Source organism: Sorex fumeus, unplaced genomic scaffold (assembly GCF_029834395.1).
Source record: "Sorex fumeus unplaced genomic scaffold, SorFum_2.1 ptg000058l, whole genome shotgun sequence".
NCBI lineage: Eukaryota > Metazoa > Chordata > Mammalia > Eulipotyphla > Soricidae > Sorex > Sorex fumeus.
Window position 1 is genome coordinate 25,566,395 of NW_026606115.1, and position 15,014 is coordinate 25,581,408.

Below are 15,014 nucleotides of genomic sequence, written 5' to 3' on the forward strand. Positions count from 1 at the left end.
GGGCATGACAGCCAGTCTTCTGCGCAGGTGGGGACCTGGAGAGGACGGCCCAGGTTCTCTGCCACCATGCGGCATACAGATTTAGTCCTGAACCTGCATACCTGGGCCTTGCTGTGGAAGCTCTTGGTCACCTGGATTCCATCTGGAGTAGGTGGAGAGACTGCACCTGCTCTATCTGGGATTCCCCGGTGATATTGGCTTGGTGTGGGTCCCAGAGGGATCTCTGGTTCTGTAGTGTTTTCTGGTACTCACTGCTGTGTCTCTGGACCAGGGCTGTTGGTGTGCTAAGATGGCACCCAGGCAAATAGTGGGCATGATAGCCAGTGGAACTTTAGAGTTTCTGTGGCTAGGGAGTCAGGACACAGAGATACCTAGTAAGAGATCAGAGAAGCAGAGACCATCAGGCATAGTCTAGGCAGTGAGAGAAGGAAGGATGGAAGTGGTCTGGTGTGTGTGAGGAGAAAAATCAGGGCTGGTCTTAGGTCCTTTAAATTATTGGGAGTCTGTGCTCTACTGCCTATTCCATCTCAGGAACTGAGCCCAGGGCTCTGTCCTCCTTGTTTTTTCTCTCCATCCTTCCTCCTTTCCCTCTAAATCTGCCAGTCTCCCATTACTCTATAAAAGCAAGGGTGGGAAGAGGCTCTGCTGAGACTGAGGGTGCAGAATGATCATGGAATTATCCTTATTTGTTGGGTGTCTCTTGATTGTATATTGGATTAATTTCTGAAGAAAAAATTATTATGTTTAGAATTCAATCAGTGGTGTATTGGATTATAAATCAGGATTTGAAGGGAATTTGTGTTTCCTAAGAACATGGCACTGACCCCGAGACATTGAGGAGAACTCAGTAGAGCCATAGCTGATTACCTTTGTTCAAATGGCTTTGAACAGGCATATTCTGTTTTTAAAACGGAAGCTGAATTGGATATGATCGAGAACTAGATAAGTCTGTGGGACCTTTGGAAAAGAAATGGAAATACATTACTTGATTACAGAAGAAGGTTATGGAGTTAGAATTAAAACTAATCCAAGCAAAAGAACTGAAAGCAAATATGTGCTTTGAACAGAATTAAGATATGATAGAATGGGCTCCCCTTGTTACTGAAAAATATGCATTGAATGGACACAAAAGCCCAGTGACTTGAGTGATTTTTCATCTCGTATTCACTATTAACATTCCTTCCTCAGAAGATGCTACAGTTAAAGACTGGGATTATGAGACTGGAGCTTTGGAACAAACTCTGAAAGGCCATACCAACTCTGTTTAGAATATTTCATTTGACCACAGCGGGGAACTGCTCGCCTCCTGCTCTGCAGATTCAATCATCAAACTGGGATTTTCAGAATTATTTCTGCATGAGAACCATCTTTGGCCATGATCACGATATTTCTTTGGTGGCCTTCATTCCCAATGGAGATAATATAGTGTCTGTCTCATGGGATACAACCAGAAAGATGTGGGATATACACATTAGCTACTGTGTGAAGACATTCACTGGCCACACAAAGTGAATACATATGATGTGATCCAATCAGTATGGCACATTGATAGCAAGCTGTTCCCATGACCACACTGTGCGTGTTTGGGTTCTAGCAACTATGTAGCGCAGGACTGACCTTCAGGAACATGAGCATGTTGTAGAATGCATTTCTTGGATTCCAGAAAGTGTGTATCCTTCCATTGTGAAAGCATTGGGTGCTGATACTGAAAAATGTGGCCAACTTGGACCTTTTATAATATCTGGCCCCAGAGATAAAATGATTAAGATGTGAGATGTCGGCAATGACAAGAACCTTATGACCCTAGTGGGTCATGATAACTGGGTGCTCAGGGTCCTAGTTCTTACTTTGGGGACCTTCATCATAAGTTGTGCAGATGACGAGACCTTACGTGTATGGAATTTTAAGAACAGGTGATACGTCAAGACCATCAAATTGCATGATTAGTTTTTCTTCTTGGATGCTGGTAAGATGGCCTGCTATATGGTGACTGGTAACATTGATCAAATCATAAAGGTATGGGAATGCCAGAGACCTTACTGAGTTTCAGTTGGGGTGTCCCAGTTTCTTCTAGACACACATGAACCACATCACAGTTAACACATTGGGCTCAAATGAAATAAAAATTGTCCTTACATATAAATTATTCTGGATGCAGGTTGAGCTTCTTAAACATTACATTCAAAATGTTCATTTACATACTTTGTCTAGAAGTACTATAGGCTTTAACAACCTGGGCAGCAAAGAGCAGGAAAACTGGTGTTTAGTAGGAAACTTGCCACTGGTGGAGGGGGTGGTGGGCAGATGTGAGAGTTCAGGAAATAGATCACTACAACTGTCACTGTCCTCCCTTTGTTCATCGATTTGCTTGAGCAGGCCCAGTAACGTCTCCATTGGAGACTTTGTTGTTACTATGTTTGGCATATCGAATACATCACGGGTATCTTGCCAGGCTCTGCCTTGCGGGCGAGATACTCTCGGTAGCTTGCCGGGCTCTCCAAGAGGGGCAGAGGAATCGAACTTTGGTCAGCCATGTTCGCTGCGTGCAAGGCAAATGCCCTACCACTCTGCTATCGCTCCAGCCCCACTACAACAATAATAGAGATCATTCTGGACCAGGATTAGGTCCTGAAATGAAGTAAAGTGTCATACATGTTGATATCCTATCAGTAACAGTATTGGAAACAACTGCATAAAATAGGGGGAGGGTGGGAAGAAAAGGAAAACAGTGCCCACCATAGAGGCAGGCTGGGGGACAGGAGGGAAACTGGACATTGGTGGAGGGAATGGACATTGGTGATGGGATTGTTGTTGAAAAATTGTATGCCTGAGACTTAACCATGAAGAGCTTTTTAACTTCTCAATACACTGATTCAATAAGAATATTTTTTAAAAATTGAAAAAGAAAACTTGAGCTGCTTTGACCATACCCACTCTACAAAGGTAAATTGAACTAGAGCACTAAACGGAATCATTATGTCTTTTTAAATTGAATTAATTCCTGTTATCCTTTCTGCTATCTTTTTTGCCTGAATTATAGCCTCATATGGGTGAAGTGGTGGTTACAAGGACTTTTTATGAAATGTGTACCTATGTAACATCACTTAAATCCATTTATAAAACATCTTGACGTTTGATAGCAAGGCTACAATTCAATAATCTTCTGGGGAGGGAGCTCTGGAGGTGGTACTGCAGGTAGGGTTCTTGCCTTGCACACGGACTACACAGGGTCCATCACTGGCATCCCATATTGTCCTCCCTGAACTACCAGGAGTTATCACTAAGGGCAGAGTCAGAAGTAATTTCAGAGCACTGTTGAATGTGACCCAAAATTAAACATTCACTTAAAAAATCGCTTAACTTCCCATTAGTCATCGATTTGCTCGAGCGGGCGCCAGTAACGTCTCCATTTGTCCCTGTCGCGTGCTAGTGTAGCCCAATGGCATCTGTTCGCTCCGGGAACATGAAGGGCCTCAAACCAATCGTTCATGATCTTGACAAAGAAGTCTGACCATCTGGTAGGTGGGTGGCACGCGATCTTTTGACATCCCGTGGAATCCAGTTGGTAATAGCTCTAGTCCAGCGGTCGTCTTTAAATCTCATTACATGACCGGCCCATCTGATTTTTGACACCTTGGCAAATGAGACAGCGTCCCTGATTCTTGATCGTCGACGGATGTCAGAACTCCGGATTCTTTCTCTCATTTGAGTGAAACGTGATATTCCAAGCATAGCTCTTTCTATTCTTCTTTGGGAGACCTGAGTAGCGTTCTCATCTTGTTTGCATAGGGCCCAGGTCTCTGAGGCATATGTTAATGCAGGAAGAACAGTGGAATCAAAGAGATGTGCCCGGAGCCGGAGGTTCTTCGTCCTCTTAGCTATTTCTTCGACGTTCTTGAAGGCGTTCCAAGCCGCTCTCTTCCTCCTGCACAGCTCGGGTGCCAGGTCATTTGTCATGTTGACCTCTCGACCTAGGTACACATAGCTGTTGCATTCGGAGATGGTCGTTCTGTTGAGAGCGAATGGGGCGTCAGGAACGAGGCTGTTTCTCATAAACATTGTCTTCGTAAGATTCAGCTGTAGTCCGACCTTTCCACACTCACGGTCAAAGTCGGCCAGCATTTGTGCCGCTTGGTGGATGTTTGGTGTTATTAAAACAATGTCATCAGCAAAGCGGAGGTGGTGTAGTTGCCGACCATCTATCTTCACTCCCATTCCTTCCCATTCCAGTCGTCGCATGATGTTCTCGAGGGTGGCACTGAAGAGTTTCGGTGAAATGGTATCACCCTGCCACACCCCTTCCTTGACATCAACGATCACTTCTTTGTAGAATGGTGAGATCCTGGTAGTGAATCCGCAATACAGCTCACGGAGGATCCTGATGTATTGGGCTTGAATGCCCTGATTGGCTAGGGCTTCAATGACCGCTTCCGTCTCAACAGAATCAAAGGCCTTCTTTAAATCAATGAACGTTAAACAGAGCGGCATCTTGAACTCCTGAGAAACCTCAATGAGCTTGGTTATCGTGTGGATATGGTCGATGGTGCTGAATCCTTTGTGGAACCTGGCTTGCTCGCATGGTTGTCTTTCATCTAGTGTTCTGCCAATCCTATTTAAGATGACTCGAGTGAACAACTTGTAGATGACAGACAATAGGCAGATCGGGCGATAGTTGCCAATGTCATGGATGTCTCCCTTCTTGAACAGTAGTATGGTCCTGCTGGTTTTCCATTGGGACGGAACCTTGCATTCAGACAGGTAGCGAGTGAAGAGCCGAGCCAGTGTATTGATGAGTACTGACGGCAGGTTCTTCAGGTGTTCAGGTCTGACCTTGTCTGGGCCGGGTGCTGTTTGTTTCTTTACCGACGAAATGGCGTGTCGGATTTCGGAAGGGATAACTTTGGGAATGACATATCCATCCTGTGGAATTTGGTATGTCGGCAAGTGGACATGGCTATCGAAGAGATTTGAGTAGAAGTCATGGATAATCTTCTCCATTGCTGTTCTGGAGGATGTGATGGATCCATCAGGATGTCAGAGGGTAGTCATCTTGGTCTTGTAGTTGGCGAAGGACAGGCGGGCGTTACGAATACTTTTCCTGGCTTCTGCCGCATCTACCAGTACTTCTGATCTTCTCTCTTTGAGGTCTTCCTTTATTGCATCTCTGCACTACTTTGCGAGCTCAGACGTTAGCTTTCGGTTGCCTGAGGCATGCACCAAACCACGCTGGCGAATTAGCTCAAGAGTTTTCGAAGATAGGCGATTTTTTGTGGCTATCTCTCTCTTGGCGTTCCTAGCACTTTCATGGAGGTGCTGATCCAGTCGATCGTATTCCTCGTCAATGTTGTCAACAATGGCATCTTCCCATGTTGCCACAATAGTACCAAAGAGTTCCCAGTTGGTGGTCATTCTGGGAGTTCTCTTTTTGAACTTTGCAGCCCTTTCTCCCCGCTCTGTGAAGTAGAATTTTGCACGAAGGAGACGGTGGTCCGATCCCGTTCGAAATTTTTGGACAACAGCGACATCGGTCAGGCAAAACCGTTGATTGAATATGATGTGGTCTATTTCGTTGTGGAATCGTCCACCGGGAGATTCTCATGTCCATCGTTTAGATTCTGCCTTCTGGAACTGTGAGTTACCATGAATGGTCTTGGTCGACATGATGAACTCAGACAGTCTCTCACCCTGTTAGTTCCATTCTAGGCCATGGGTCCCAATGTGAAGTTCTTCAGCTGATCTTCTTGGTCCTATCTTGGCATTAAAATCACTCACAATGATCTTGTAGAAGGTGTGGTCTTCTTCATAGAACTTCTCTAGCTCCATGTAGAACTTCTCGATTTCTCTTTCATCGTAATGAGATGTTGATGCGTAGACAACGAAGATAGAAACTGCAGGCAGTGAGCCACATCTATTCAAATGTAAACGTCCGATTCGGGTTGTTAGGCATTCGAATGAATCAATGCTCTTGGCCAAGTTTGTGTTGACGAGGACACCGACGCCTCCAACTCCTCTTTTATCGCATGTTCCGAGGAACAATTCTTCTCCAGTGTCGAAAACAGCATGGTGAGATTCGTGCCCTCTTGTCTCGTTCAGACCAATGATGTCGTACTTGATCATTCGCGCTTGTACCATCAGGTCCTCGATGGATGCATCTGATGCTAGCGTATGTGCATTGAAAGTACAGACGATCATTTTTGTCTTCCTTCGTTGTGGCAGCCTAGGTCGGCCTTGAGATTGAGATGGATGTGAGGGTGATCTGGCTGCGACATCTGTCACCCCATTGATCGCCAGGGTTGATTCGGCTGATCTGACTGGCTAGGCGGGTGTCCCCTTCCTCCCTCACCGCTCCATGTGCGTCCCTCCCGAAGCTGTGCGCTTGGTTGAAGAGGATGGCCTTCCCCGATAAAGACGGACCGGTCTTTGGTCGAGGGTATACTAGTAGCTGCGCTCCCCTGCTAGAACCTCCAAACAAAACATTAAATGAAAATAAAATCTTCTCAACCGTCAGTGTAACTATTCAGGATTACACATTTTAAGTTTTATCAAGAAACATTTACCAAATCAATAGGAAATTTGTTTTGGAAGTCTGTTAAGGAAAGGCTCATTCGTACATTTTTGTGAGAAAATGAATGCATATCTCAGAGGCTAATAGCAAATAATTTTCCACATTAGATTGACCTCTAGTTGTATTCTCCTTACATTAGACTGTACAGTAAATTGACTTCCTTAGAAGATTAAATTCTATTGAATTTAATCTTATATCAAGGGTGTCATGGTATAAACCATTATTTGTCTTCGATGACATTTAGGGTATGCAATGTGCATTTAAAAATGACAAATATTGGAAAAGGTATATCTGTCTCTTTAATTAAATGGAGAAATATGAGCTTAATTTTCCAACATAATAAATCTGAGAGCACTTTGAACTGTGTTTGCAATTAAAAAAAGGCAAGGTTTAATGGAGCATGCATAACAATGTACTGTCTTCTTATTTTATTTATATCAAATTCTTGTAGTGCTTGGGCCTATCTGCTAATGAGTCAGTCTACATGCATTCTCACACACACGCACACATGCACACATGCAAATAAACACACACACACTCACACATGCACACCCCCACCCAGCATGTTTTTGGGTTCTAGATTATTGATAAAGTGCTAAGGCATACAAGTGAAATAAATTTTGCTGTGGACTATGATGCTTTAGAAAAATTCTGAAGATACAATGAACCATGTTAGATAAAGGTGCTAAACATAGTAATTAATCCCACTCTTTTTACCAAAAATTGTCTTGAATGATGTCATAAATCAAGAGCACAGAAATACTAAGCCGTTATCATTCAAGTATCCTGAATCATTCCTGTTGATCTGATCTATAATATTGTGTTTAAATATATTTCAATTACTGTTTGTGGATCTGTCATTTAAAAATATATATTAGAACTTATTTTATAACTAGCATATACATCTATGCTTATTTTATTTTGTTGATGAATCATACTTTTGTCATGAAGTACTGACTTTCATCACCCTCTGATGATACTCTGATTTAAAAAATATTTTTGCCTATTATTAAAAATATTTTAGAAAGATCACTTAATATCATTTTTTCCAATCTTATGTGTTTTTTTCTTTTTGGGTCACACCCGGCGATGCTCAGGGATTACTCCTGGCTCTGCTCTCAGAAATTACTCCTGGCAGTGCTCGGGGGACCATATGGGATGCCGGGAATCGAACCTGGGTCAGCCACGTGCAGGGCAAATGCCCTTCCCACTGAGCTATCGCTCTAGCCCCATTTTTTTCCAATCTTAAAGAGGCTGAAAACTGGTTCTGACTCTGGGAAATTTTTTTCAGCTAGAGGAAAACTACTTTCGTTTATCAACTTGTCCCCATAATTTACCTCTTCAGCAGTTCACACATCCCTTATATATTGTGATCCAGACCTGCTAAAAGTAGGTCTGTAACAGTTTCTTAATCTATCACTTTGGGTAAAATATTTTTTGCAGATTATTTATGTTATTTCATTGTTTGGTAATGAACAGTGTTTCGTTGTTGTTGTTGTGCTGGGAGTGGTCAGGATATACTCTCAGTTCTGTGTTTGGGTGGTGGATCCTGATGCTACTTGGGGAACTATGTGCAGTAGCGAGGATCCAACCCTGGCTACCTACATGCAAGCCACTTGGCCTAACTTATTATACTAGTCCTCTAGCCCTAACAACAGGTGATTCTTTTTTTTTAAAAAAGGAGATGATTTGAAAAGTTGATACAAATGAAATCACACAGGCAGTTTAACAAAGACATTGATTCTGAATTGCATTTCATTCCTTTGTGTTATAGTGATTTTTAAAATTTCCCTTTCAGTATTTAATGGACCTTTGGTTCCTGAAATAGGCAACCAGTTTCATTTATGTCTTGTAGATATACACACATATGGTGATCAGACCATTGGTTTATTAGAACAAATTTTATATCTAGTTTGTGTCTTTTATGTTTGCTTGTTTGTTTTTTGGTAATTCCTGAGGACTGTCTCTGATTATGAAATTGTTTTGAGATCCAAGGGCTTTTTGTGGAAGAAATTCACAAATTAGGTAATTTTCAGATACGGTAGAATCACTTTCAGGACAATATTGCTTCATCACCCTGATCACATTTAAACGTTTTTTTGTTTCACTTTAGTTGTTTTGACAGAATATTTTTATAAAACTAAAAAAAATCTTTGTTCTTATCTGCTGCGATGTCCTGTTTTGTTTAAAGACAAAATGTTGATTCTTGACATTTGTTTGTACCTGTATAAATACCTTATATTTTAATTCATTTTTAGCATGTAACAACACAAATTGTGTTTGAATAAGCCACAACATCTAGAAATCACTGATAGATATTAACAAATGTAGGATAAATATGTACCAATTTTGGAAAAATCTAAACTGCCATCCACTGAATTTTTTCCCTCAGCAGAGTACAGTGACTTTTGGATTTTTCTTGACTGAAGAGTAAGGGACTATTATTCTAAAGTCAGTAAAACATGACCCTTTCATGGGAAATTTTCACATTCTGCTGCTTAGTTCACATATCAGGTGATTCCTCCACTTGGAAGCAATGAATATTGAATCTTAGGAATGGATGGTCCACAGCATGGATCCACATATGTTGAAGCCAGATTGAATAATAAAGATGCTGGTGATGAGTGATCTATCTACTTTCTGATACCAGATTTTTTTCCCTTTTTATAATTTTATTTATTGAATCACTATGAGAGCAGTTACAAAACTTTCAGGTTTAAGTCTCGGTCATACAATGAAACACCCGTACCTTCACCAGTGACCATTTTCCACCACCAAAAATTCCAGTATACCCCTCATTCCACACTCTCCCCCTACCTCTGGGGCAGATGATTTCCACATTATGCTTCCTCTACTTTGATTATATTCAATATTTTGACTCCAGACCCACCATTATTATTTGGAATTTTACCCCAACACTCAGATCTGCCGAAAAGGCAACAGTAGACAATTTGTTTTCTATTTCTGGTTATAAATAACATATGGTTTTGGAATTCCAAAATTTTAACAGTTAAATCTGGAGGGATTTCTGCCCAAACCTGCTGGGTTCCGAGATTTGTTCCTGAGTCTCTGGGATCATAGCCGTTAAGCAGCTTGATGGGAGCCAGAGATCCCGTTCATGGGTGGCAACTCAGGGTCTCATTGGGGTGGGGAGGAAAATACCGGCTCCACCCCCATCTCGTAGGCCCCAAATGTCTCATCACTGCGGGCCCAAACCTGACTGTCCACTGGTCTCTGGAGGATGGCGATCACCAAGCTGCCAGGGGGAACAAGCCAAGGCATGAAACCTATTCCCACCTGGGGTGGACTGGTGCAGGGAACGTATTGCGGGGACCAGACACATTTCTGCCAAAAGCTGCTGGGTTCTGAGATTTGTTTCTTAGTCTTTGGGATCATGGCCATTAAGCAGCTTGATCAGGAGCCAGAGAGGCCATTCGTGGGCGGTGATTCGGGGTCTCGTTGGGGTGGAGAGGAAAGGGCCGGCTCTACCAGTATCCCATGAGGCCCCGCGTGTCTTGTCACTGCAGGCCCAAACCTGACTGTCCAATGGCCTCTGGAGGATGGCAGCCACCAAGCTGCCGAGGGGGAGCAGGCGGAGGGACAACACCATTTCCCACCTGGGGGGCCTGGTGACAGTAACCTACTGTGGGGTCCGGAAGCATTTCAGCCAAAAGCTGCTAGGTTTCGAGATTTGTTTCTGAATTTCTGGGATCATGGCCATTAAGCAGCTTGATCAGGAGCCAAAAAGGCCATTCGTGGGCAGTGGGCGACTTGGAGTCTCATTGGGGTGGGGAGGAAAGGGCCGGCTCCACCCCCATCCAGCGAGGCCCCGCTTGTCTTGTAACTGCAGGCCCAAACCTGACTGTCCAGTGGTCTCTGGAGGATGGCGACCACCAAGTCGCCAGGGGGAATAGGCCAAGGCACAAAACCCATTCCCACCTGGGGTGGCCTTGCACCAGTAACCTACTGCGGGAACCAGATGCATTTCTACCAAAAGCCGCTGGGTTCTGAGATTTGTTTCTTAGTCTATGGGATTATGGCCATTAAGCAGCTTGATTTGGAGCCAGAGAGGCCATTTGTGGGCAGCAACTTGGGGTCTCATTGGGGCAGGGAGGAAAGGCCCAGCCCCAGCCCATCCTGTGAGGCCCCACGTGTCTTGTCACTGTGGGCCCAAACCTGACTTTCCTATGGCCTCTGTAGGATGGCAGCCACCGAGCCGCCAAGGGGGAGCAGGCTGAGGGACAACACCCTTTCCCCCTTGGGGTGGCCCGGTGCTGGTAACCCATTGCAAGGTCCGGACTCATCTCTGCCAAAAGCCGCTGGGTACTGAAATTTTTCTCCGAGTCTCTGGGATCATGGCTGTTAAGCAGTTTGATCAGGAACCAGGGAGGCCTTGCCTCCAATTATACAGCTGAGCCGGAAGTGGTTTGTGGGTATGTCTCCCACATACCTAACTTTTGGCCATTTACTTTCTTGCTAAACCTTGCCCCAAGTTTTTGGAGTCTGGACAAAAGCACAGCAGCAATTTTGGGGTATCTGGAAGTCTGAAAGCACCATCAGGCTGCTGATGCACTCACCTCACAGGCACAGATTGATCTGCTGGCGGCACCATACCCCCTGATATCAGATTTGAAGATGTTTCCTGCACTGTTTGGCACAAATGCCATAAGCCAGATACTATGATGTAGCATTGTAGCACTGTCCTCACGTTGGTCATTGATTTGCTTGAGCGGGCACCAGTAACGTTTCCATTGTGAGACTTGTTAACTGTTTTTGGCATATCGAATATGCCATGGGTACTTGCCAGGCTCTGCTGTGTGGGCGGGATACTCTTGGTAGCTTGCTGGGCTCTCTGAGAGGGACAGAGGAATTGAACCTGGGTCGGCTGCATGCAAAGCGAATGCCCTACCTGCTGTGCTATCGCTCCAGCCAGATACTATGATAATCACTCAAAATACAGTAATCCAGTTTGTCCCCATCAAAACATGGGGCAATGAAATGAACAGAAACTTTCTCAAGGAAGAAATACAAATGGTAAAAAGGCACATGAAAAAATGCTCTTCATCACTAATCATCAGGGAGATGGAGATCAAAACAACTATGAGATTCCACCTCACACCACAGAAACTGGCACACATCCAAAAGAACAAAAGCAACCACTCTTGGCGTGGATGTGGGGAGAAAGGGACCCTCCTACACTGCTGGTGGGAATGCCGACTGGTTCAGCCCTTTTGGAAAACAGTATGGATGCTTCTCAAAATATTAGCAATTGAGCTCCCATTTGAACCAGCAATACCACTCCTGGGAATATATCCCAGAGAGGCAAAAAAGTATAGTCAAAGCGACATCTGCACTTATATGTTCATTGCAGCACTGTTTACATTATCCAGATTCTGGAAAAAACTCAAGTGCCCAAAAACAGATGACTTGTTAAAGAAACTTTGGTACATCTACACAATGGAATACTATGCAGCTGTTAGAAAAAATGAAGTCATAAACTTTGCATATAAGGGGATCAACATGGAAAGTATAATGCTAAGTGAAATGAGTCAAAAAGGGAGAGACAGACATAGAAAGATTGCACTCATCTGTGGAATATAAAGTAACAGACTGGGAGACTAGCACCCAAGAATAGTAAAAATAAGTACCAGGAGGTTTGCTCCACGACTTGGAAGCTGACCTCACATGCTGGAGGAAGAGGCATCTCAGATAGAGAAGGGAACACCAGGTAAAGTGTGGTTGGAGGACCTGCTTGTGATAGGAGCTGCACACTAAAAGTAGACTATAGATTGAACACAATGGGCACTCAATACCTCTATTGCAAACCACAATACCCCAAAGTAGAGAACAAAAGGGAATGCTCTGCCAAAGAGACGGCGTAGGGGGGACATGGGGTGGGGGGGGTGGGAGGGATACTGGGATTGGTGGTGGAGAATGGGCACTGGTGTAGGGATGGGTACTCGAGCATTGTATGACTGAAACACAAGAATGGAAGTTTGTAAGTCTGTAACTGTACCTTATGGTGATTCACTGATAAAATTAAAAAAAAAAATAATCCAGCTTGAAATAGTTATTTGCTTAAATGGGGAGAGAAGTTCTATTGAATGGCTATATTAAGTGCTTTACACACAATTAAATAATGCTTCAGACCCTCTCAATAATCTGAGAAGTATAAATGGTGATCATGGCATAAATGAAGAAAAAATTGAAGTTTAGCACTATGTCTAAGGTGTTGCAATGGGAAAGCATCACTAATTCCAATCTCAAACGTACATGAAGACCAGGAAGATAGCTGAAGTGGCTATTAAGAATTTTAAAACACAGAACTAAAGGCACGAAAGAAGCTTCAAAAAAAAGAATTTTAAAATAAATTTTATTGACCATGTCCCCCTTCCCCCCCCCCCCCCCGCCACCATATAAGTTCATTTACTGGCCCTGTTCTAGAAACTCCTAGATAAATCCCGAAAGAAATCAACTTGGCTTCAAAAATGTCTTGGATACAGTGGTTCCCTGCTGAGGTCTCCAGGATGAGGAGTGGGGTGGGCCAAATTCCCACCCTCCCAAGGCCTCAACAGCCACACTCAGACCCCAACAGCTGTCACCATGCCTCTGGCTGGACTCCACTGCCCCATGACTGAGCTCAAAAGGAATGAAAGCCTACCAAAAATTTCAGGTACTCCTTTTTTCCCTGCGTAAAGGCTCCAGGCTTTTTGAGAGTTGGGGTTGGCTACTTCCCACTCCCTACCCTGTCCTTTTGGAACCCCTGACAACCACACCCATACCCTACTGTCACTGCTGTATAAGCTCTCTTCCCAGTTAAGTTTTCTGGATTTTTTGAATGACATCTACAAACTGTACAATACTAACATCACATTTGGAGCACACCAAATTGGATTGGATTATAAGATAGAAGCCAACTAAGCTTGACTAACAAAAAACATAACACGCAAGGCTCAACTAGCAACAACAGTTTAGTAAACTCCCAGACACAGACTTAATGTCCCCATGGTGAGCTATAACAGTTTTCACAATGTTTTTACTGAAGTATTTTTTTTGTAATTCCATGAGCCTTTTAGTGGTAGCAAGAAATGTAAAATGAATTAGTTTGTGCCTGATACAGGGACAGGCTTGAGGGATGGTGGGGAACATGGGGATGATGGCAGAGGTAAGTCACAGTGCTGATGAGATTGGGGTCGGTTCATTAAATGCCTGTAACAATCATGAACAACTTTGTAAACTACAGTGTTTATATAAAGTGTAAGGGAGAAGTTAAAAAATGGGGAAAATGTGTATCTACTATTTTAGCATAGAGCTGTTCAAACATTTAGCCTGTTTAGCCTATGTCTTAATAAGATTTTATTTTATGTCTTATTTCATGTTATATATTCTGATAAATGTTCTTTATGTCTTTTGTCATATTTCTGTATTGAAATATTTTCTCTATTCTATGTCTTGATTTTATATTTTCTTAATGTACCTATGTATGAGTGTAAGTTATATATGCACATCATCATGGTCATGACTTCTAATACTTCAGTGGGCAGTTTCTAAGAATATAGATATTCTGTTGTATAACCACAGTGTAATGATCAACTATAGAACATTTAACACAGATAGAATATTTTAACTCATCTACCCACTGTGCCAATTGTTGAACGAGTATGCTTTATATCATTATTTGCTCCTCTAGTGCAGAATCCAATCTAGAAGTAGCTGTGTCTCTGAAGCTAATTTTATTTATTGGGAGAGGGGGGTTGGACTACACCCTGTGTTGCTCAGAGGTCACTTCCAGTGTTTCTTTAGCTTCTTTTAATCTGAAATATTTGCACAATCTTGATCTTTTACAAAATTTAGGTTTCTGAAGAACAGTTTGTTTTTAATAGAATATTTCGAGACTGGGTAGATAATACAGTGGGCAGGGTCTTGCCTTGCACGTGCCCTTCCCATTTTTGATCACCAATATCCCTACTGTCTCCTGAGCCCACCAGGAATAAACCCTGAGCACTGAGCCAGAAATAATCCCCGAGCCCTGGAGGGTGTCCCTTACCAGTAAAGCATTCCTCATTTGGTGTTTGATACTTCCTTATGATTAGATTCAGGTTGTGTATTCCTAGCTAGGTAACTCCAGAGTAATGGCGGTTCCTTCTCAGGCATCCCAGAGGCATATGATATCTGCTTGTCCCTCATTGACAGTGTTCGATCAGTTTATCAAGGAGCTTTCTAATTTCTCCACTGCACGATTGCTTATTTTCCTCTTGCAAATAACAAGCAATTGTTGGGAGTGGTGTTTCAGGTACAGGGCACAGCAGCTATAAAGGTCTCGAGTCAGACATATACTTATAGTGTTGGAAAAACAGCACGGAGGCAGTTTCACTGAAGCAGAATTGATGAGAGCGAGGAGAGTGGGAGAAGAGGTCAAAGAGGTAGGAGGTAGGGAACAGCGAGAGCT

General features: G+C 43.2%; 1 pseudogene; it reads left to right on the plus strand.

The window, feature by feature from the left end:
• The first annotated feature begins 313 nt into the window (after positions 1-313).
• LOC130034153 (platelet-activating factor acetylhydrolase IB subunit beta-like) lies at positions 314-2,043 on the plus strand (annotated as a pseudogene).
• The last annotated feature ends 12,971 nt before the right edge of the window (positions 2,044-15,014 follow it).